At 39.2% G+C, this 24596-nt stretch overlaps 1 long non-coding RNA gene across 1 annotated transcript; it reads right to left on the bottom strand.

Annotated features, from left to right (window-relative positions):
* Positions 1–1600: 1600 nt before the first annotated feature.
* LOC140514846 (uncharacterized) lies at positions 1601–21772 on the bottom strand. Its single transcript, XR_011970746.1, has 3 exons — positions 21703–21772; positions 7022–7135; positions 1601–2158 (listed from the first exon to the last, which is right to left on the bottom strand). It is a non-coding gene; the product is annotated as an uncharacterized lncRNA (long non-coding RNA).
* Positions 21773–24596: the final 2824 nt, after the last annotated feature.

Genomic DNA, 24596 nt, shown 5'->3' with positions numbered 1-24596 from the left:
ATTTGGAACTCAATGGGTCAGTTAACATATTGGCTCACCCTAGAGTCTACAAGTTTTCCCACAAAGATCTTGGAGAAGGCTGAAGATAAGTATGAGGAAGAGGAGATTTTATTCTGCTTTCTTTCTGAAAAGGAAGAGGTGAATCCCTAGAAAAGAGAGTCAGATGAATAAAAAGGAATCCAGCTAGGTTCTATTCTAGTCAAAACCTTGGGCAAGAGGATTCCAGGGAAAAGGGAGAAGTAGCAGAGTCCAAGTATAAAGAGAACTAAAGGAAGAACAAAGCCCAGGGCTTACTACCGTTATAAGGAGATGAAGATTTCTTATAACTTGGTATTTTCATCCACTGCATAAGGTACCATAATTGGGAAAAAAAATATCTGAGTACCACACAACTCCACGGATAATACCAAGACTGTAATTGAATATTTCCAGGCAATTCCCCCAATGCAGGGGTGCGCTGGAGCATATTCAGACTTTCCTTTGGAGGAAAGAGTGAGGCTGCTGACTTTCCACAACTCTGCCTCACTCAAATCCAATTCACTTACAAGTTAAGACATGACCTTCCTGACGTCATTAGTTCTCTCCCAGAACAAAGGACCAGCGACGACACTCTGTTAGAGACCAACTTGACGCACAAAAAGGTATCAAGGAAAATTTATTAAAATAGAATTCAGAGGAGGGAGTGCCTTCTATGTTCAGTATGAATGGGTAGTTTCCCAGTAAGGCTACAGGAAGACTACAACTTGTTCAGACTCATGGAAGTTTCTTATACTGTTCCAAATTTTGGACTCAGCACCCCACCATCCCCTGGCCACATGACTTCTTGTTTTCCTCTCTGATAGGCTTTCCCTCAAACAGCTCATCAAACCTATACACAAGTTTCTGACCTCTAACCTGGCTGTGCTAGGTCACTATCCTGATCATCCAAAACTGTGGAAACAGAACTTCCTTGTTTCCCACAACTCTGTCAGAGCCCATTGTTAAATTTTCGATGTGAGCATTTATCCTTTGGAAATCTACAAGTCAGAGCCTGATTTATTGTTCTGTTGATTGTTTAGACTTAAGAAAGTGTTAATAAACTTAAAAAATTGTGTGCTGGCCATTTTTTGGAGGGGTTTGGGGAGAGCTGGTTATTAAACATTTACCGGCACCTACTTATGTTGCTCAGTAAAGATTGCTTGGGCTCAGCAGGAGTGCCATGAAAGTCTCAGGGAATGAAGTCAGCACAAGACTGGAGTCCTGGTGACTAGAATGATGAAGATGTCATTTTATATTGTGCTTAGAATTTTGCAAAGTACCCTTTACATGTTATCTCATTTGAGCCTCATGATATCCCAACTCCAAAGGATCCTGCAAAATAGCCAGGAATCTTAAGGGGATCTCATCTCTTAAGTTCTATACCATCTCCTATGGGCTGAGAGAAACCCTTCCTCATGGAGCCACCATACAGCCCTGTATTGTAGGAAAGCAAAGATTTGTTGCCCACTTCTGCCAGGCATAGTCTTCCATGCTAGTTAAGAGAAGTCTACTGTTGATGAGGTCCGGGAACCATAACGTTAACGTTTGGGGTGCTTGGGACCCTAAAATAATGACACACCGGGTCCTGTCGAATGAATTTGACTCAAGTCTTCTTTTAGCCAAAGTAAAACAAAGTTTATTAAAGATTCGACATATTGGGTTGACTCTTGAGGAGCCTAATCAGGCCAGATAGAATCTCAGCTACACAGAATTTGAGCTAGATTGAATCTGAGCACCTTCCTGGAGGCCAGATGGAATTTATATACAGAAAAAACTGTGAGAGGGATCTGGGGAGTGGTCTAGTAGTCTGGGGTGATGGGAGGAGGGGTTTAGGGAGAGTATTGAGGAGAAATCCAAGGAGGATCTTATTCGGACTGGGATGGCTGATCAAAAATTGGAAACAGCTGGAGGCAATCAGGAACTATCAGATAATAGAGAACCAGGCTAGATTAAGGGTTGCAGATTTGTATATGAAAAGCCAGATTGAGTGGGAAGACTGTAGAAGGTTCCCAGATTCTACTCCATCTTTGGGTTTCCACTTCTTCCTTGGTAAGGTTGAGATGGTTGAGGTCTCCATTCACTTCCATGCTTCCAAATATAAGAGGCTTTTCGGGACACTCTTCCCATTCCATCCACACATCTGTAGAAGGTTTGAGGAGAGTCATCTCAGAGCTGCTGACTGCTGGTGCCTGTACTTTTAAGGGGTGCTCACAAGAAGATATACAGATGAACACAGAGTACTTTGTAATGGACTAAGCATGGTGCTATGTGAGTCCTTTTATAAAGAGGAGGGGGAGAGGGACGCACGCAGTGGGCAAACATTCTGCTTATCTATTCAGGCGAAGACCAGAAGGGAGGTTTGAAAAGAGCTCTTTAGGAGGTGATGTGTACTAGGGAGTAGGAGGCAGAAAGCTACGTCCATTCAATTCGGGGAAAAAACTAGCTCTTTTTCAATGAGCAAGGATTTTATTTGAACTACACAAAGAGGGAAGCAGGGTTTCTTCCTCTTATTGTCAAAGAGTCCAACAGGGTTTGGAATTCCATGAGGTGTGTATGTCACTATAATTGAAAACTTCAAAAAGGTGTGAAAGCCTTTGGGTGGGGAGCCATGCAGTGGGAAAGGGCAGAAAGCCTGTGTCTCCTAGAGGTAAGTAATGTGGGAGATGTATCCATGTCTGGGCTGTTCCACTCCAGGGTGGTTTTGTGGTATCAGGTCAGCCTTCTACTGAATAAGTTAACTTGCTTCAGAGGTAGAATGCATGTCCTTTGGGGTTCAAGCAGCTCAAAATACTTTTGGTTCAACTGGGCCCTGAGGGCTAAGTCTTTCAACATGATTTAGAGTTTTGAAGGTAAAAAAGTATCAAGGCCTTTGAAATATGAAATCTTAACATACCCACAGATAAAAATTATCTTGTAGCATGAAAGGGGAAAATATAATATAGTATATTTTAGCACATTTTAATTTAATGCATAAAGAAACCACTCCTGGAACACTCCCTGTAAGATTTCTGAGAAAAGATAGATAAGAACTCATAGCTTACTCTCTAAAATGGAGTGCACTTCAAGAGGAATGAGGGGCTTTCTGTCAGTGAATAATCATTTATTAACCGCTTATCTGGTAGACACTGTGCTAAGTTCTGGACCCAAGGAACTCACATTCTAAGGGAAAAGACAACATACATACACCCAAGCTCTATACAGGGTAAACTGGAGGTAATCTTAGAGGGCTAGCATTAAGGGGACTTCTTGAAGAAGGTAGGATTTTAGTTGAGACTTGAAGGAGGCCAGGAGGCAGAGGTGAAGAGGAAGGCCATTTCCAGGTATAGGGAAAGGATAGAGATAGAATATGGAATGGTTTGTTTGAGGAACAGCAAGGAGGTCATTGTCTATGGATTGGTGAATCTGTGCTGGACAATAAGGGGTGAAAAAGACTAGGAAGGTAGGAAGGTATTAATTTAAGAAGGACTTTAAAAGCCAAACAAAGGATTTACTATTTGATCCTGAAGATGATTGGGAGCCACAGGAGAGTATTCAAAAGGGGTTTGGGGGTGACATGTGTCCCTGCACTTTAGGACAATTAGGATAACAAGCAAATAATCCAGAGGAGAAAGAAAATAGGAAGACAACTAAGGAGAGAGACAGATATGGCTACAAGGGTATCTCAAATTTTAAAGCCATCATGGAAGCAGGGGCATCACGACCAAAGGAAAAATGCAGAAGAGAAGCATGGGATCGTAAGAATATTTTCAGAAAGGCCAATTATCTGAAGGAATCATTGAAACTTGGTGAGATGGGACTAGAATATGGCCATGGAGAAGGGGTTGTTGTCGTTTGTCCTTTGTTTTAGAAGAGGACCAATGACATCACAGGATGATGTCTTGACTTGTGTGTGAATTATATTTAAGTAAAGCAGAGTTACACAAATTCATCAACCTCACTCTCTCTTCCAGAGTCATCAAAGTCCAGTGACAAGACAAAAGTCAAGATAACTGGTGATGGCCTATGATGCACTGGATGACTTTGGCATCTTTGATGTCTGACAAAGCTCTAAGCTCTCCACAGCACCCTCTTCCAATACCTTCATGGTCACTGGAACAAACTGTTCTCATCTACCCATTCCACTTGAAGAAGTCTTCACATGCTTGGGGTAGACACCCCCTAATTCACTGATGGGTTTGAGACCCAACAGTTACCTTCAACCTGGTTTAGCCTCCTCATCTGCTGAGATGTTTACTGGAGTGTGGCCGCTGTATATGCTACAGCTCCTTGGAGCCAAAGGTGAGAGTCTAGTGCCAGGCAGATACCAAATGTGAATGAGTGACCCTGAAAAGGGCTCAGCAAAGCCTCACACCAGAGGTATCAGTCCTCCTTGAACACCCCATACAACCCTATGAAGGGGTAAACTTTATTCAGCAGGATCAAAGAGAGTAAAATGTGGAAACAAAGCAACTGAATACTTTGAAGATATATTCATATGAGGAAATCTACGAAAATTAAGGGAGAATCATGACAAAGAATTTGGATGAAGATTAATGGAAGGAGAAACAGAAAATATATTGTCAGGGGAGTATGCTACAGATTACCTGAACAGAAGATGAGAGGAGTTTGAGAAACAGTTCATGAAAATGCCACAGAGGAGAGGTACAGAATGACTGGGGACCTCAGCTGTGTCTCTAGAGCTTGCTCTTTGATAAAGGCAGACTAGCTGATAAATCTTGGCTTGCTATAATGATAATTACATCCTTCAAAAGATAGAGAAACATTGAGGGTAACTGCTATCTTTGACTTGATTGTAGTCTAAGAGGATGAACTAGCTCCTGGGGAGATGATGAGAACTTGGGGAACGGGGATGTAACCACTCTTTCTAAAAGATTGTGATAGGAAAATGTCAGACTTAGTCTGACTTAATATATAGAGCAAAACTATTCAAATCCTGTATGTGTTCATGTCCTTTTTTTCCCCAAGAATGATTTTCAGCCTGGAAAAAGTAAAAAAAAAAATTCCTTTTGCAAACTATAATTTTTTTCTTTGCAAATTATTTCTTCTTTCACAACATGACTAATATGGAAATATGTTTTACATGATTGCACATATATAACCTATATCAGATTGCTTACCATCTTCTTAGGGAGGTGGGAGAGAAGGGAGGAAGGAAAATTTGGAACTCAAAATGTTATTAAAAATGAATGTTAAAAATTGTCTTTACATGTAATTGGAAAAAAATAAAATAGTATTTTAAAAAAGAAAATATTTTGAGCTGTAAAGAATAAAATAGGGTCAATGAGGATAGAGTAGAAGGATTTTCAAGTAATCTTTAGGGCTCATCTGAGCATTTGTATCATACATTTACCCTGGATCAAATCATCTTGATTTTGTGACTTCCTTCATCAATATTAATCAACCAATAAGCATTTATTAAGTACTTAGGCATGTTAGTACTCTGCTAAGTTCTGGGGATAAAAAGAATCCCTGCCCTCAGGAAGCACACATTCCCACAGAAATGTGACATGTACATAGGTACATGAAGATACTTGGGCAATATATACAGAATAAATAAGATATCATTTCAGAGGGAAAGTTAGCAGTTGAGGCAGAGACTAGGTGAGGTTTCTTGCACAGAGTAAGATTTAAGCTGAGACTTGAAGGAAGCCAAAGGAAGAAATGAGGAGAGAACGTCAGGCATAAATAGGGCAATGCAAAGGCCCCAAGACAAGAGATGAGGTGGTCTGTGTGAAGACAGCAAAAAAGCCAGCACAGTTACTAGTCTATGGTGTGTGAAGAAGTGTGTGTGTGTATGTGTATATGTGTGTGTGTGTGTGTGTGTGTTGGGGGGGGAATTAAAATTGTCCAACCTACAATAAAAGAGACTGAGACAGAACTCTGAGTCAATGGCACTTTATTAAAGGGTCCATGGTCCCCTCTAATGAAGTGGACCTCAGATCTTTCTCGTGATCTGAGATGTTCCATTCTTCTGGGACCTTGTACTTATAGAGTTTGATACCCAAATATGCAACAGAGGCATGGTAAAATACAGAATCTCATTGATCAATAGAACTTGCTCTTGAGGGCCAAAAATGACATAGTAGTGGGTTGGGCATGGGTGGGTCACAGATTGGGTGAAGCATGAGGCGTCTCCACTGACTAAGTGGTCATAAGATGGTCTCTTGCTCATATTGGACAAAAAAGAACGGTCCAGAGGTACAAAAATAAATTGGAGGATTTTCCATGTAATTGCATCACCTCTGCCATGCTGGGCTTGCTTACCAGGACAAGAAAAAACAAGAGTGGAGAGCCTCCGGCTAGCTTCCTATGATTACGCACGTGCTCTTACAATCGGCAGCTCACAGCTCTGGGACCTAATATATGGAACTTATAATCACTACCACTATGGAATGCTATCAACTTGATTAACACTGATTGGAACAGAATAGAGATCCAAATGAATTATTTCTCACAGGAGAATAAGACAGCCGAGAACAGGAATACACTAATCAAAATGGTGATAGTTATCTAGTTTCTGTTGACCATGAACTTGTTCGATATGTCAGTATTGTGATATTGCTGGCAAACAAGCTAATTTAATTGTAGATTTTGCTAACAGAAGCAAATCAAAGTCTCACTGACCTCTGGGCTGAGTCTCATGCAGAGTTTTAGGCACTGTATTTTAACAAGCAGGTGTATATTCAAAAGAAGGCACTGGGATGCTGAGGCGATATAAAGTCATTTCATATGAGGAACTAAAGATGTTTATCTCAGTGAAGAGATTTGGGAGGAGAGGAATGCACTATGCTGCAGCATATATGAAGTGCAGAAATAGGATTATCTTTACATGATATGTCAAAAGAAGGCAGACTTAGAAGCAGTGGCAGAAACTACAGAAAGGCAGATTTTTGGCTCCATATATAGAAATAGTTGGGCAGCTAGGTGGTATAGTGGATGGAGTGCCAGGCCTGGAATCAGGAGGACTATCTTTGTAAGTTCAAATCTGGCCTCATATACTTACCAGCTCTGTGACACTGGGAAAGTCTCTTAACTTGGTTTGCCTCTGTTGCCTCATCTGTGACATGAGCTGGAGAAGGAAATGGCAAACCATTCCAGTATCTTTGGCAAGAAAACCCTAAATGGGGTCACAAAGAGTCAGACATAATTAAAATGACTGAACAACAAAATATAATTATAGTTGTCAAAAAAAATGAAATAGCTTTCTTCAGAAAGTGAGTTCTCCATCTCCGGAAATGTTTAAGCAAAGGCTGGATGACCATTTGTATAGAATATGGTAGAGAGGACTCATGCAATGGGACAAGGGCCTGGACCAGATGACTTTTAATTCCCTTCCAACTTTTAACATCCTATAATTCTGTTATAAAAGACTTATAAATAACAGTACTGTGTTTATACAGTCTCTTTGATCAGAGGATTTCCAAGATTGTTAGACATATACTAAATAGACCATGTTATTCTTTTTGTATCCTGGAAAACAGGAATCTTTCAGGGCATGGTGGCACATACCTATGATCTAGACTACTGAGGGAGGCTTAGGCTGGTGCATCACTTGAGTTCAGATGTTCTAAGCTGCAGTAGGGCTAAAACTGATGGACTCCTACACTAAGTCCAGGGTACATATGGTAAGCACATGGGAACACAGGGCCACAGTGACACCTAAGGAAAGCAGACTTAGGTCCAACGGCATGCTACAGCCAGTTTGCACAGGTTTTCATGAGCTGGTTGTTAAATTTCAGTGTGCATTTTTATAACACAGAAATCAGCAAATGCCTAAAATGGTGATTGATTCATTGGTTTTCTGTCTAGCCTGAAGAATGTAATTGAGAAAAATGTTAATCGTGTAGGTTAACCTTAAAAGTGTGTTACATATACATTTTGGGGAGGAAGAGAGCCAACTGTGAGACATTTACCAGAATACCCCTACCTATGTCAGAAATAGAGCAGGTCAAAACTTCCATACCAGTCAGCACTGGGATCAGACTGAGAGTGACCCTGCTCTTCCAGCTTGGGCAGGATGAGAACTCATCTCAATAAAACAAAACAGGAGATAGGGAACTTGAGATTACAGAGAATTTGCACCTAAAATTAACAGTTTAATGAGGAGTTAAAGTCAAGTAAGATCTTATGGTTGCCATTTGCATGTGTTCTTGGAGAGAAATGTCATTGATGGGTGATCCATTTTAACCTTCCCCAGACTACATTCCACAGAACTCTGACAGTATTCAAGCTGTGAAAGGTGGTGACAAGAGAATGCTTAGATCCTTATTACATTATTCTCTAGGGGCAGCTAGGTGGTGCAGTGGATAGAGCACCAGTGCAGGAGTCAGGAGGACCTGAGTTCAAATGTCACCTCAGACACTTGACACTCACTAGCTGTGTGACCTTAGGCAAATCACTTAACCCCAATTGCCTCATCCTGGGTCATCTCCAGTCATCCTGATGAATATCTGGTCACTGGATTCAGATAGCTCTGGAGGAGAAGTGAGGCTGGTGACTTGCACAAGTCCGCCCTCACTCAAAACAAAGTCCAGTGCAAGTCATGTCATCATTTCTCTGATGGCATGGTCTTCTTCGGCAACAAAGGACAAAGACACACAATACACATATGTGTACATTTATCTTTCTATCCATCCATCTACCTCTGTTTAAAATTTTCTAACTGTAGCTGAAAAAAGCCTGGGGATAAGTCATTTGAGGGTCTTATTTTTTTTTAATGTTTTATGGATGCCCTTTCTTTGTTCTTTTTACATTGCTTTTTCCCAACCCCTCCAAAAATTAGGTTCTTCTTTCTTCTTTTTCTTTTCATGTTCCTCACAAGTACATGATATCTAGTCTATCCAGCAGGTATTTGTTGGACTGTAAAATGGGAAGGGGTTTTTATTATTTTTTCAGTTCCATTCACAATGGGGCTGGTGGTTTCAGCAGGCTGACAACTTGTTGGTTATAAAGCCTTTCTGATGAAGCTTCTTCTCCTGCAAAGATAAAGGGAGAGCATTTCTGTGCCAGAGGATGTTGTCCCTTACAGCTTTTCTTTGTCAGGGGGTTGAGAGAGCTATATTTTAAAGCCAACTGTAAGACTTTGCACATCCAGAACACCAGACTTTGTACCTTATTAACAAAGCTGCTATTGTCAACTGTATTGTTTCCTGAACTAACGACCTAACTTTACTTTTAGCAGATCTTGACAAATGAGATAGATCAAGAGGACACTGGAGCTAGCACATCTTTACCTTTCTACTATCTTCTCTCCTCTGTCTCCTAATGCTAAGAGGGAGCAGGTAGGGAGAGACATGGGTGTTTATTTACGAATGCTACATAATTCTGGAGAGAGCATCATGTGAGAGGTTGGTGGTGAGGTTACAGGCAAAGATTTAGACCACAAATGGAAACAGAACTGGGGTCAGACCATCCTGAAAGGTGATTGTGATCACTGCTGCCTTAAAATTTTTTTTTAAAAAGACTTTTATTGATGTCTTCTTTGTTATTGTTGGTCAGTTGCTTTCCAGTCATGTCCAACACCTCATGATCTCATGGGGTTTTCTTGGCAGAGATACTGGAAAGGTTTACCATCTTATAGATGAGGAAATTGAGGCAAACAGTGTTAAATGACTTGCCCAGGGTCACACAGCTAGTATGTGTCTGAAGCCAGATTTGAACTCAGGAAGACTCATCTTTCTGACTTCAGGTCTGGCACTATATCCATTGAGCCACCTAGCTGTCCTTTATTATTTTACATCAACTTAATTTCCCCAGGCGTATTTCCCCTTCTCCCTCCCAAAGAGCCATTCCTTATAATAAATAGTATTTTTAAAAGAAAAAGAAAAGAAAGAAACCCAGCATAACTGATCAGTATATGAAGAAAAGTCTGAAAACATGCAACATACAATACTTGTGGACTTTCCACTTTGGGAAAGGGATGAAGTGGGGTGTCTTTAATTTTGCAGCATTTACTTTTTTTGTAGTTATTCTTTCTGTTTGCAATCCTGTAATCTTTGCGTATATTGTTTTCTTGGCTCAGCGTTTCTCACTCTGGAGTTTATGGAGATCTTTCAGTGCATTTCTGTTTTCATCACATTTGTCATTTCTTACAGGACAGTAATATTCTATTACATTCACATACCATAATTTGCTTAATCATTGCCTAGTTTACAGTCATCTAATTTGTTTCCAGTTCTTTGTTATTACAAAAAGTGTTGCTCATGGCTGAAATGAAAATATATTTTGCATAACCTCACATGTATAATCAATATTAAATTGTCTGCCTTTGCAAGGAAGGGGGAGAGGTGGGAGGGAGGGAAAAAATCCAGAACTCAAAATTCTAAAAAATAATGTTAAAAATATTTGTGTGTAATTGGGAAATAGTTAATGAAATAAATAAAAATATATTAGAAGGACATTCTCCCCTCCCCCCAAAAATGTTGTCATAAACATTTTAGTATATGTAGGAGCTTTTTTTTTCTTATAAATGGTCTCTTTGGCGATATGGACATTTTAGTCACTTTATTTGCAAAATTCCAAATGCTTTTCAAAATGGTTGTACTGAACAACAGCTCCACTAACAATGCACAAGTGTGATTACCTTCCCATAATCCCACCACTATTGATTATTCCCATATTTTGTCATCTTTGCCAATTTTTAGCTTATGGGGTGAAATCTCAGGGTTGTTTTGACTTACATTTCTCTTATTATTGGTGATTTAAAGCATTCTTGTATGTAGTTTTTAAGTTAAAAATTTTTCTTATATTTGTTCATATCATTTGACCACTTATCTATTGGAGAATAACTTGATTTTTATATACCTACATGTATACACATGTATGTAAGTAAATATATATACTTATACTAATTCTTCATATAACTTAGACACCCTTCTCTGGGAAATTAAAGATTTTTTTCTCCACTCAGCCCCTTCCCTTTTTATCCTGAGTACCTTAATTTCATTTCTGCAAAAGTCTTTCAGTTTCATATAATCCGTTATCTGCCATAACCTATATGTCTTCCTTGCTTTGTTAATAATACATCTACTACCTATAGAAGGAAAAAGTATATTGTCTGCTTTTCTTCCAATTTCATAGTGTAATATTTCATATTAAGGACACATATTCATTTAGAATGTAATGTAGAATATAGTATAAGGTATTGGTCTAAGCCTAATTTCTATTAGACTGTTTTCTAGATTTTCATGCAGTTTTTGTCTAATAGGGAATTCTATCCTGAGTAATTTTTGTTTTCTAGTTTATCAAAAACTAGATTATTAATTTCCATTATTTCTTTTCTGGTATAATCATTAATCTATTTCTCTCTTTTTAAACAAATACCAGAAGGTTTTGTTGACTGCTATTTATAATATAGTTTGAAATTTGGAAGCATTTTGTCTTTTGTCTCTCTTATTGTAATTTCCCTCAATAAGCTAGCTCTTTTATTTTTCCAAATGAATTTTGTTATTATTCTGTCAAGTTCTACAAAGCATCACTTTGATCATCTGATAGATATAGCATTAAACCTATAAATTAACTTTGCCAGTATTGTCATTTTTATTATATTGGTACAGTCCAGCCATGAACACTGAATATTCCTCTGATTTTTTGTATTTCTTTAAGGAGCACTTTGTAACTGAATCTATAAAAATATTTTGTGTGTGTTGGTAAATTCATCCTCAGATATTTTGTGCATTTTTAGTTAATTGGAATGGAATTTCCCTTTCTGTTATTGCCTCTGGGATTTTTATTATTTTTTTCATCCTCATCCTCATCCTCATCTAGAAATGCATCAAACAGAAATGAAAATCTTCAAATAGGATCTTTTCGGAATTCCTAGGATTTTCTAAGTAAATCATTACGAGCAAACAGGGATAGTTTTATCTCCTCTTTATCTATCTTTATAAATTTAATTTTTTTCTCTCTGTTCTTATTGCTGTTGTTAGCATTTCTAGAACTGTATCAAATAATAGTGGGAAGACTGGACATCTTTGCTTCATTTCTATAATTATTGGGAAAGGTTTTGGTGTATCATCCTTGCATATTATGCTTGCTGATGGTTTTAGATGCTTTTTGTGATGTTAAAAAAAGTCTCTTTATGCCTATATTATGTAGGGAATTTAGCATAAATGAGTGTTATACTTTGTTAGAGGTTTCCCCAACATCTATTGTGATAATCATGTGTTTAGAATACTTTTGTTTTTAATATAATTTCTTACTTTGATTGGTTTCCTAATATTTAATCATCTGTCAATCCCTGGTATAATTCTAACTTGAAAGATTTCTTAGGTAAATTTCCATAGTCAATTTGATAGGATTTTATTTTTAAATTATAATTGATATTCATTAATGATATTAGTCTGTAGTTCTCCTTCAATGCTTTATCCTTACTTTTAGATATTAGGTATTAGGACTATATTTGTTTCATAAAGTCAGTTTGGTAGAGTGATTGTTTTCTCAATTTTTGAGAATAATTTTGTAGTATTGATAGTAATTGGTCTTTAAAAGTTTGATAGAATTCTCCTATGACTGCAACAGACCAAGAGTTTTTTCTTTGGTAGTACCTTTCCAGCTAGGTCTATTTCCTTTTCTGAGACTGGATTATTTAATATTTCTATTTGGTCTTCTGTTAGTTTGGGTATTTTGTCTTTTTGAAAGTGTTTCTCTATTTCTTTGTGATCTCAGTTTTATTAGCATAAAATTGCTTATAATACGTTTTTATTATTCTTTTGATTTCTTCTGGATCTGTTATTACTTTGATCATTTACTATTTTGTTAATTTGATTGACCACCTCTCCTTTTTAATCAAAGTGACTAAAGGTTTACCAATTTTATTCATCTTCTCAAAGAATCAGCATTTCATTTTTATTTATCATTTCTATATTTTTTAATCAGCAGTTTATTTCTCCTCAAATTTTTAGCATTTTCTCTTTTATGCTTATTTTAAGGTTTATTTGTTGACTTTCAAATTTTGGAAAATGGATATTCCTTCCCTTAATCCTCTATCTACTTTGTTAATGTATGTTTATAGGGATTGCTGCTTTTCTAAGCAATATTTTCCACAAAGTCACAAAGGCTGAGTCTTTCCCTCTAGCTCCAGAGTAGATCTATTAGAACAAAGATAGAAGGGAACTTTCGTGCTTTGTTTCCTTTGAATTTTCCCCTTCATCCATCTGATTGTGTCCCTTTAAGCTTAATGAAGAGGACAGTAATCTCAAAGTCCATAGGAGCCTCAGGAGTCAAGGCTGTGCAGATGCCTAAGGAAGAGGAGAGGTGGGCCAAGCCTGAGGTTACCTTCCCTCAGCAGGAGCCACTGTAAGAATACTATTGACAGCTCTGCCCCCTAGTTCAACCTGTTAATGGGGATCGTGATTTGTACAGAGGAAGTGGTGGGGAATGACTCTCCTTCATCTTCCCTATAAAGGACATCCTCCTATACTAGCTCCCACCTCTAAGAAAATCAGATTCAGTTTCTATTGAGAAATCAGGTTGACACAAAAGCCTTTCATTTACATACAATGATGACTTCCCCAAAGGACAAAAATAGTACTTTTTTTTTTTAAACCAAGAAGGAAGAACAACATATTTAATGGTAAGAGTCCTGGTTTTGGGGTCAGAGGACCTGGGCCCAGTTACTGACTACTTGTGTGACCTTGGACAATCAATGCACAAATGTTTATTAAGTACCTTCGCTGTTCTTGGCACTGGGACCAAAGTGAAAAAGGTTCTCCCCCCTTTAAGGCATTTGTATGTCCTCAGGGGAGACAATTGGGGTACTTAAAAGTATATAAAAATGAGTACAAGGTTACATCAGAGAGGATATCAGAAATTAAGATAGACTTATGTAGGAGATAACCTATGAACTGAGCTCTGAAGGAAAGTGGAGATTCCAAGAAGGGAAGGTCAAGAAGGAGTGTATTTTAGGCACAATTTGTAGAAAGACAAGAAATTAAAAGGGAGTAAACTTGTCAGAAAAGATACTAGAAGTCGATTGTGAAGAGTTTTTAATGCCAAGCAGATGGGATTTTATTTTATCCTAAAGGTCTCAGGGAGCCATTGGAATTTATTGAGGAAAGGGGTGACATGGTCCTCTAGGAAAATCAGTTTGGCAGCTACATGGCAGGGAGTGGATTGAAAAGAGGAGAAATTTGAGGAAAGAAGACCAACTAGGCAAAGTCACTTAATCTCTCCAGATCTGTTTCCTCAACTGCTGTTGTTTGACCTTTATCCTGGAAAAAGGACCGATGACACCACATTGACTTGGAATTGGATTTAAGTGAGGCAGGGCTGTGCTGAATCACCAGCCTCACTCTCTCCTCCAAAGTCACTGGAGTCCAGTGGTAATGGCCCAAAATAGGCAGTGGGGGACCCTGGCCTTTTTAAGCTAAGGTCTTTAACAGGTCCCAGCTTGACCGAGGCAACACCCATTCGGTGGTGAAGTCTGGGTAAGAGGTTGCTGTTTGTTATACTACATTGCAGAGGGGTAATTAGTACGCTGAGAGAAAAAGTTAATTTCTTGAAACCCCTCAGTGACACTCCCAGACAGAACCTGAATTCATCTTCTGATTCTTTTCACCAGACCAATGTTTCCATTCTATTTTGCCATAGTCCACTTTGAAATATGTCTACAGGACTCATAGGTACTACTGGTCCATAGAAGCCAAAGCTTCAGAATTCATAGGCTAAGGAGGGGAAGAATTTCAGAGCAAAGTAAAGAAAATTGAGCATGCTTTCATGTCCCAAGATTGCAGCACATACCAAGCCTTTTTTCTACATTCAATGTGATGACTGCACACAATATTTTGTAGAGAACAAAGTGTGTGTGTTCGTACTTCGTTGCTGGAGACCATGCCATCAGAGAAATGACATGACTTGCACTTGACTTTGTTTTGAGTGAGGGAGGGCTGTGCAGGTCATCAGCCTCACTGCTCCTCCAGAGCCATCTGAATCCAGTGACCAGATATCCATCAGGATGACTGGAGATGACCCAGGAAGAGGCAATTGGGGTTAAGTGATTTGCCCAAGGTCACACAGCTAGTGAGTGTCAAGTGTCTGAGGTGAGATTTGAACTCAGGTCCTCCTGACTCCTGCACTGGTGCTCTAACTACTGCACCACCTAGCTGTCCCACATATGTGTATATTAAACATTGAACGTACACTTTTGATTTTAACATATGGGATTTTTACTGAAAACCCTTCTAGTCAGACTTACGTTTTCTTCTTTGTAAATTTCACCTCTTATTGGCATGACTTAAAAAATAACTCGATGAATGTTTATTTTCAAAGTGGTTAGAACAACGATCATATGGGCATAATTACTTTTGATCAAGTGGTTCTATCACTTAGGGGCTTAGTAAAGAATATTGGTAGTAAGGAGTCGATAGGTCACTATTTAAATTTATGTTTATGTTCTCCAGGACAAGATGCTTCATTTCTTTGGTTTTAAAAATACATTTTACTAATTTCTTTTTTGGTTCTGAATCACAGTCATTGCTGGACATACGGTTTCCCACCCATCCAATGAGTCCTTCCTTGTAAAAAGAGAAAAATGGACATTCAAAGGACATATCAGCTTAGCTTGACAGTACATACAGTATTCTCTACCTGTGGTCCCCCACCACCCTATCATAAAAGAAAGGAGACCCATTTCTTCATCCTCCTCTGGAGTCCATATTGATCCTGATGATCGTTTAGTGTTCACTTCATTTTAGTGTTCTTTTTATTTGTATTATTAAAGCTATTTTGCATATTATTCTCCTGGTTTTGCTCACTTCACTTTGCATCAATTCATAAAAGTCTTTCCATGTATTTCTGAAAGCTTTGTTTTCATCATTTTCTGTGGTTCAATAAAGTTCCATTACATTCATATACCACAATTTATTCAGTTATTGCCAATTGATGGTCAATTTATTTTATTTCTAGTTTCTCTAAGTTGCTTGATTTTTTTTCTTTTTTGAGTCACTTTCAGGAGGATGGAAATAATTACACAATTATAGATTTAGAGCTAGAGGCCATCTAATCCAACGATCTCATTTTACAGATGAGGAGTTTGAGGCTCGGATCAATGATTTTCCCAAGGCTACACAATTAGGAAGTGTCAAAACTAGGATTTGAACCCAGGTTCCCTGACTCTAAATTCAATGTTCTTTCTACTGCACCATACTTTACCCCTAATCAAAAGCTCTTTAGGAGAGCTAAAGATATAATTATAGTGACTATTGACCAAAGGACCTTAAATATGTTAATAGCTTTGTGTCAATCATTTTCACAGTATCTTCCTTAGAGATGAATGATGGTTGTGAAGGGGGCAGCTAGGATGAACATCCCTACCTTTCTCTCATTCTCCACCAAACATTATAGAAACTAGCAAATCTGACAAATTTAAATGGAAGTCCTGCTGGCCTCAGGTTATGAAACTGAGCAGAGGGAAGAGAGTAAGTGGTTATATGGTGAATCTTCCCACCTAGGAGAGGTTTATATTCTGTTCAGAGAAGCAAAGTACACAAAGTACATAAAGCAGCCGAAATACACTTATAAAGCAATATTACCAGCAAGTGTGATTGCAGGAAAATGAGGTACTGAATGCAGGCAAAAGGACAGATTCCATTGTGTTATTTATTAGGCTGTCATTATTTCATTAAATTCAAGAGCGCGCTGGGCAAAATGCAGTCAGGGTCAGTGAACACCAGAAGTTCTTGTATCTAAAAAAAATAATGAATACCTTATGAAGAAGTGGGGGTCATTTAGGTGGACCCTCAGGGTGTGATTATTTGGAGTGTGATGGCAACACTGGCTCCCTCCAGGGCTCTGAATAGGAGTAGGGTCAGTCCTGCTTTCCATTCCTCTTTGCTAGACTTAGAATGAAGTCCCAGTTCAGCAGAGCTAAAATGAAGTGATGAAAGACCTCTGGAGGGACGAAGGTAGTTGTCACCCTCAAACTGTGAGTTCCTGGTTAGTTGCTGTCTTTGATTTTTAAAGGTCAGCAGCTAATGACCCTAAAACAGGTGCTGTTCCCTTTGTTGTAAACCTTTTGGCTTCATGAGACATATGACCCCCCCAACTTGTCATTTTTTGTTGAGTTTAGCAATTATTTTTTCACATGGAGTGTACAAAATTGGTAAAAAAAAAAAAAAACAACAAAAAACCAAAAAAAAAACGGCAGACTCTCTCGCTATTGTATTGGTTGTCAGAATTGACTCATTCAGAGCATCAAAAAGAGAGGAAGCTTTATAGGCCAAATTGCCTTGGTAAGGCTCTCTAGCCTCTCTGCTTTGGTATAGTAAAGGACTGAGGACTCCAGGTACATTCCTGGATTGTGAGTACTCTGCCAGTCAGTCAACTGCATTTATTAAACCTATCTATGTGGTGAACACTGTGCTAAGCCTGGGTTTACAGAGAAGGGAAAAAATATAATTCTATTCTCAAGGAGTTCACACTTTAATGAGGAAAACCATCTGCAAACAAATATGTACATACAAGATTTGTAGAGTGTAAATGGAAGGTAATTTCAGAGGAAAGGCACTGACAGTGGGAGGAAAGAAAGGGGATGGGATGGGAAAGGCCTCCTGCAGAAGATGGGATTTGAATTGAATCCTGAAAGAATTCAGGGAAGCCAAAAGGCAGAGGTGAGAGTGAAGAGCTACCCAGAAATGAGGGACAAGCCAGTGAAATGACGTGGAGTTGGTAGATGTCGTGCCTAGTCAATGAACTTTGAGAAGACCAGTGTGCCCAGATTTATAGAGTTCATAAAGGAGAACAAAGTGTAATAAGATTGGAAATGTAGGAAGGTTCAAGTTCATGATGCTATTTAAAAGGAAATAGAGGATTTTATATTTGACCCTAGAGATAATTGGGAAACACCATAGTTTACTGAGTAGCTAGTGATGTGGTCAAAATTGCACTTTGGGAAAAATTAATTAGACAGTTGGGTAGAAGATAGACCCAAGTGGGGAAACATGATATAGAGAGACCAAGTCATCTACTTGCCTCAATCTAAGATGGGACTCTTCTGACTCAGTTTACTGCTGTTTTCCTTTGCAAAGGAATGTTTCCCATCCGACTATTCCTGAGTCTGATTGTGAGATGGAATTAGTAGATGGCTATGGTAAAAGTCTAGGAAAGAGACAATCACTGAGGGCTTTCACCAGTAGAGTGACTGTGTGAGAAGAGAGAAGGGGATGTGTATACAAGATGTAAAAGTAGAGAAGACAAGACAATAAAAGATTGGAATTGTGGGAGGAGTGTGAATAAGGTTGTAAGTCAGGGTGTTTGGAAGAATGGTGATATCCTCAAAAGTAAAAAGAAAATTGCTAAGTAGGGAGAGATTGAGGGGAGATAGAGAGTTCTCTTTTGGATATGTTTGAGATGCCTACTAGACATGTAGTTCCAGATATACAAAAAGGAGTTGGTGATGAGAGAGACTGGAGATCAGGAGAGAGATTAGGGCTGGCTCTCACTTATGAAAATTGTACAAAGTTATTTGGAATTATTATTATAATGTTAAAATCTAATATTAATTCCACAGCAGCTCTAAGAGTAAACAGGGTAGACACTCCCTACACTCCCTTCCCGTAGTAAGATGGCCAAGGTTGCCTCCAATGTAGGGCTATAGAGGGTGACCAGAGGCCACATGTGCCAGCTACCATATACTGGGATTTAAAATATGGGAAGCCTAAAAGACAACCTGGCAAGGAAAAAGAAAAATCATTCAGGGCAAAACAAATTAAATTAAGATCGAAAAAAGGGGACTTGCCCTGCAGAAAGTATGTGGCTTTCACCAATTCAGAGGAAGAATGTCATAGGGTAGACAGGCAGATCAGCCCCTTCTTTGGAGTCCCTATTGATGTCTCCTTATTTGCAAACTTCTCATATCCCCAGAAACCATCTGGTAGGCAAGGTCATCAGCTGCAAAGGGGAGAAAAGAGCTTGTCTGGGTTATGGAGTTCCTCAACAATGAACTTGGCTTACTGAGAAATGAAATCTCTTATGTATGTGTCATGGTAAATTCTTATTGCTTATTGCAACTCCATAAGAGTAAAAACAATTGTATCTAGCCCTAAGTTGTGGAGACTTGCCATTTGAGGTAAAAGCCCTTGGGACCACAAGTAGTTTCATTTTGAGTTTGAATTTAGATATAGTTGTCTGTGATAAATCAGTATCTGAGAGAAATGCCACAAGGTACTGAGGTACTCTGCTACAGGTGAAGGTTTGCTTCTGGGGAAAACGGAGAAGGCAATTTTAGCCTCAATCTAAGATGGGACTTTTCTGACTCACTTTACTGCTGTTTTCCTTTGAAAAGGAATGTTTCCCATCTGACTCTTCCTGAGTCTGACTGTGAGATGGAATTAAAGTGACTCTTATCTGAATTCAGACAGAGCTAAGGATGTTTTATCCTGTCATATCTGGCATGTTTGTGTTTTTTCCTTTTATAGTGAATTTCTCTAATTAGAGCAAGTGGTCAGTAAAATATATGAGAACAATGCAAGTATGTGAAAGCTTGTTGTTTTCAATCTGAATGTGTAGTCACTCCATATTCCAAGCAACTGGGTAAATTAGTACACGGGCTTGTCATCTGCCTCCCTGCAGAGTCAAGTTAAAAAAGAAGTTTGGTAAACAGTGTTAATCATTATCCCATTTACTAAGGCTGGGATACATCTGAGCTACTAAAATGTTTGTTAGATCTGAGCTATTCAGCCTAAAATTATATTCCTTTTTACAGCCTAAATAATTTAGTAAATGGGTACTTAGTCTATCAGCTGCCTGTTACTAGATATATCTGTCTTTCTCCTTACCTCTGGGGCCCTGCACATTGAACTTGCTTGTCAGATTTGTATCTCTTAGACTACAGGCCAATTCACCTACAGTTGGCAGCAAACAGTGGATGCCAGTCCTTACTCACCCATCATCCCCTGGATATGACCTATCCTGGGTTCCACTGAACCTCCTTCCCCAGATCCATTGGGACGGGGATAGCTCTACACCCCTTTTCAGCCTGAAGTAGCTACCGAAGTAGAGACCTTTGTCCATTTTCCCACATGAATTTCGATCCAAACTCTCTGAGGAGGGAATGATGAAGTCCTAATAGAGGTGCCCCCAGCCCCAGTGGTCTAATTTCATTACAGGCACCTACCACCCTCCCCCCTCCACCCATGTCCTAATCTCATCTATGCCTCACTGCTCACTAGAACAATAGGTGTGTCCCTGAAGCTCAGTTCTCACAGAAACAGCAGGTATGGAAACTCAGCCACTGCCTCTACTTAGCCATGACCTCCAGACCTATTCCCACAGAAACAGGTGTATTCTTGTAGTCGATCACAATCACATCATCCATCTAGCCCAAGACAGGATGGCAATACCTCACTATCCATCTTGATCAGACAGGAGTACGGTAGCTAGTCAATTAGAGGGCAGCATGGCCAGAATGTTCAACCAGCGTAGATGGGACCCCTCCTCCATTACTTAATCCCTTAACAAACTCCTCCTACCTTTTTAATATAGAAATAATCATATTTCTATATTCTATGTAAATGTGCATTATGTAATTGCATCTTTACCCTATAAAAATCCATCTTCCTCTCTTTGAAGTGGCTGGTTACTTTTGGAACTTCATGAGAGAAACACTTTAGGAGAGGCATCGATCTCAATAAATGCGTATACTTACTTGGGTTAGAGGTGGTCTGACTCTGAATTCTTTGAGGTAGTTCCTCCACCACAACACATCATGAAAGCATAACAGTTTTTGGTATCCCTGGGTTTAAAACTCGACAGAAGCATGCTATTTGCTCCCTCACTCTCTCTCTCCCTTTTGTTTCTTCTTTCTCATGGTTCCTCCCATTAGTTCTAATTCTTTTCTACATCATGGCTAATGTGAAAATATGTTTAATATGAATGTATATGTAGAACCTATATCATGCCATCTTGTGGAAGGGGGAGAAACTTTAGAACTAAAAATCTTATGGAAGTGAATGTTGAAAACTAAAAATAAATAATTTTTTTAAAAAAGGCCATCAGATTGGGCATTTAAGAGATCATTGGTAACTTTAGAGAGAACAGTTTCCGTTTAATGACAAGGTCAAAATCCAGACAGCAGAGGGTTAAAAAGAGTGTGAAAGGAAAGTAGGATTTTTGTTTTGTTTTTGAAGCTGGGGAGACATTGCGGTGTTTGCAGGCAGCAGGGAGTCAATATGTAGGGAGAAATTGAAGGGTAGAGAGAGAGTGAGGATGATGGGGGAGTAATCTAGTGGAGAGAATGGTGAGGAAAGTGATTAAGGGTACATGCGGAGGCAAGAAGATGGGACAGCTCTTCATGTAAGACGTTACTGAAGAAGACAATAAGAGAAGACATTTGAATGAGGTCGGATTGTGGAGGTTGGAGAAGGAGCTTTCTGAGAAGGGACTCATTTCAGTGAAGTAAGAGGTGAGATAGGACAGGAAATAGGACTGGATAGGACAGGAGATAGGATAGGATTGATAGGACAGCTGATAGGACAGGAGAGGGAGTGCAGCAGGAAGACTGAGGAGAGATGAAACCTAACAGCACCATGCTGAATGGAATAGTGAGTTCATTAGGACCTCATTCAAATGTCATCAGATTCGGAATTTAAGAGATCATTGGTAGCTTAACACTGCAGGACTTTGAACTTCGGGAATATGCAATAAATCCTGGGTATTCTCTTGGTTCCCTGCTTTCCCTTCCCCACTTACCTCCATCTCCCTACTCCAGGGCTGTAGGTAGAGAGAGGCTGAGTCAAAACTGAGTCAAAGAGGACTAACCACTGAACCAGGAGAAGCAGCCCAATCAGTAAACGACTCCACCCTCTGGCTCTCCTCTGAAGAACAAGACAAACAACTCTCTCTCTCTCTCTCTCTCTCTCTCTCTCTCTCTCTCTCTCTCTCTCTCTCTCTCTCTCTCTCTCTCTCTCTCTCTCCCTCCCTCCCTCCCTCTGTCTCTCTCTCTCTGTCTCTCTCTAATTCTCTTTCCTTCTCTCTCTCTCTCTCTCTCTCTCTCTCTCTCTCTCTCTCTCTCTCTCTCTCTCTCTCTCTCTCTCCCCCTCTCTCTCTCTTTCTGTCTCTCTCTCTCTCTCTCTCTCTCCCTCTCTCTCATTCTCTTTCCTTCCCTCTCTCTGTCTCTCTATCTCCTCTTTTCTCTTCTCCTGTCTGACTCAGCCTTTTCTTCTTTATTTCTATCCCCAAACATCAATCCAGAGATGGTTGCTTCTAGCCTTGGAGACAATTCTGAGTTTGAGAGTTTAGTAATTCATGGATTCCTTAGTCTATGCCGACAACACTGTGGGAGGCACCCCCATAACTTTCTTGGAGGAGAAGATAATCACTGATGGAAGGAGGACCCCAAGCCCTAGCCTGGCTTGCCAGAAGACACAAACCTGGGGGATATTGTTTGGATAGTTCAGAAGCAAGGTAAAAGTGAAATGGTAATTTAGCGGTCTCACAAAGTGTCTCATGCTTTGATACTGAAAAGACAAACCTTCCAGGGGAGTATGTACTACTTCTTGTTTAAGTCTTTATCAATGCACACTTTTAAGTCTTTTGTGTTAAGCATTTCTTTTTGTATGGAGGAAATCAATAGCTGTCCTCTACCTTATTTATATTGTAAGGTGAGTTCTTTTCTACCATCCCTTTTGTGGAAACTCTAGCTATGAGCTAAACCCACGTTTTAAATTATTCTTTCTGGGACTCTGAGATAGGGGCACAAAGAGCTAGAGAATGCAAGAAAATCGGACTGATTCCTCTTTTCAGAGGTCATTTTCCTCTAAGATTGAACTTGGTCTATCCATCTGAATCCAGAGAACTAACCCTGCCTGGGCCAGCAGCAATTATGTGTTGCATGTAAAAAAAAAAAAAAAAAGTTTTTTAACCTCAACTTTGTTTCATTGGAGGAGTACTTGTAAACATCCTAGCCAGGGACCCAAAAGTCCTGCCAATTTTAGGGTTGGTCAGGTGGCAAGGGGAAGGGAAGGAAGAAACCCTCTATCCTAGTGACCTTGAAGTTCAGAAGGCACCAGGAAATGTCTTCCCTAGGAGAGGAAAAATACCCTTTTGGAGGACTGTGTAGGCCTCTATACACTGTTCCCTGTGTACATAATGGGATTGATAATGAAAGGAAAAGATATTTTCCCTTCCTAGCCTCTCCCTTCCACCATGAGGGCACATAAAGATACCTCTGGCATCATTATACCTGCCCCTACCATGAAGTGAAAGGAAAATCAGGCTCAATATTGTTAATTTAAAACTTAAAAAAATACCCATAAGAGAGTTCTTTGTAACAGTTGGTTCACAAGAACAGAAAACCTTTGATAAAAATCACTGGAAGAGCTTAAATATTTTCCCTCCATCATAGTCAGTGTATGGATGGCATTGGGTCAATGCTGGAATAAGATGACATTCTCCAACAGAATCAATAAAGTCTTAATCCCCTGCGGAAGGAAGTTGGGTCTGGCTACCAGTATTGCTGCAAAAAAAAAAAAAAAAAAGACAATGCTTTGTTTCCCATGGCAGATCCCCCAGTACTCATAATATCTCCCAGTTTGCTTTGGCAGAAACAGCACATTCTGCAGACAAAGGGAGGTTAAACAGGCTGTACTGTGCCTTGCTACAGATGAGCCTTTCTGGGTTCTGAAGTGATATTTCACCATAATTCCACTGGATGGCACTGAAGGAGATGAGATTGCATGTCATCAGAGCCACCAGTTCCATTTACACTTTGTTATAAGTTGATCACTGTATCATTCTTCAGATTGTCACCACAACCACAAGCTTCTAATTCTGTGTATAAAAAAATAAATTTTATTATTAGTGTCTATTGTTTTAATGTTTAACAATCATTGTTGGATACACACCCCCTACACTCAAACACTGCCCCTCCCACAAATCCTTGCTTTAGAAACATAGGTGTAGAGTTAGAAGTAAATTTAGAGGTCCCATTTTATAAGTGAGGGAATTGAGACCCAGAAAGGTTGTTACTTGACCTGAGACACCTACGTACTAAGCACCGGAGGCAAGATTGAACCCAGTTCCTCCAACTTCAAATCCAATGATCTTTCTACTGAACCACTCAGTCTCTTTCATAACAAAGAAAAAGAGTTAAACAAGAAAAGACATAATGATCATTTCTGACCACGCATGTAACATTTGGTCCCCTTCTTCCCCTTCTCTCAACTGAGAGAAGGGAGGTATTTTTCATCATCTGTTTTCGGGGATCAGGATTAGTTATTACAATTATTCAGAATTCAGACTTATTTTAGCTTTCATTTACATTTATTGTAATAGTGTATATTTTTCTGGTTTTGCTTATCTCATAAGTTCATACAAGTTTTCTCATGTTTCTGTGAATTCTTCATATTTATCATTTCTGACTGCACAATAATATTCCATGAATTTTGCACATAGTTTAGTCATTCCCCAACAAGCATCCACTCCCCCCATTTCCCACCCCTGCCAGCCCTTCAGTATTCTCCTAAAAAAGCACTACGATGGATATTTAGTATCTAGAGAATCTAATTCTAAATCATCTCTTGAGATTTCTTCTCCCATCACACTCACTGGAACCCTTCAAACAAATCAATGCATTTTATACTCAT

Source organism: Notamacropus eugenii, chromosome 7, assembly GCF_028372415.1.
Source record: "Notamacropus eugenii isolate mMacEug1 chromosome 7, mMacEug1.pri_v2, whole genome shotgun sequence".
Classification (NCBI taxonomy): domain Eukaryota; kingdom Metazoa; phylum Chordata; class Mammalia; order Diprotodontia; family Macropodidae; genus Notamacropus; species Notamacropus eugenii.
Note: the sequence above shows the minus strand (reverse complement) of the source record. Positions and strands in the feature narration are given on the sequence as shown.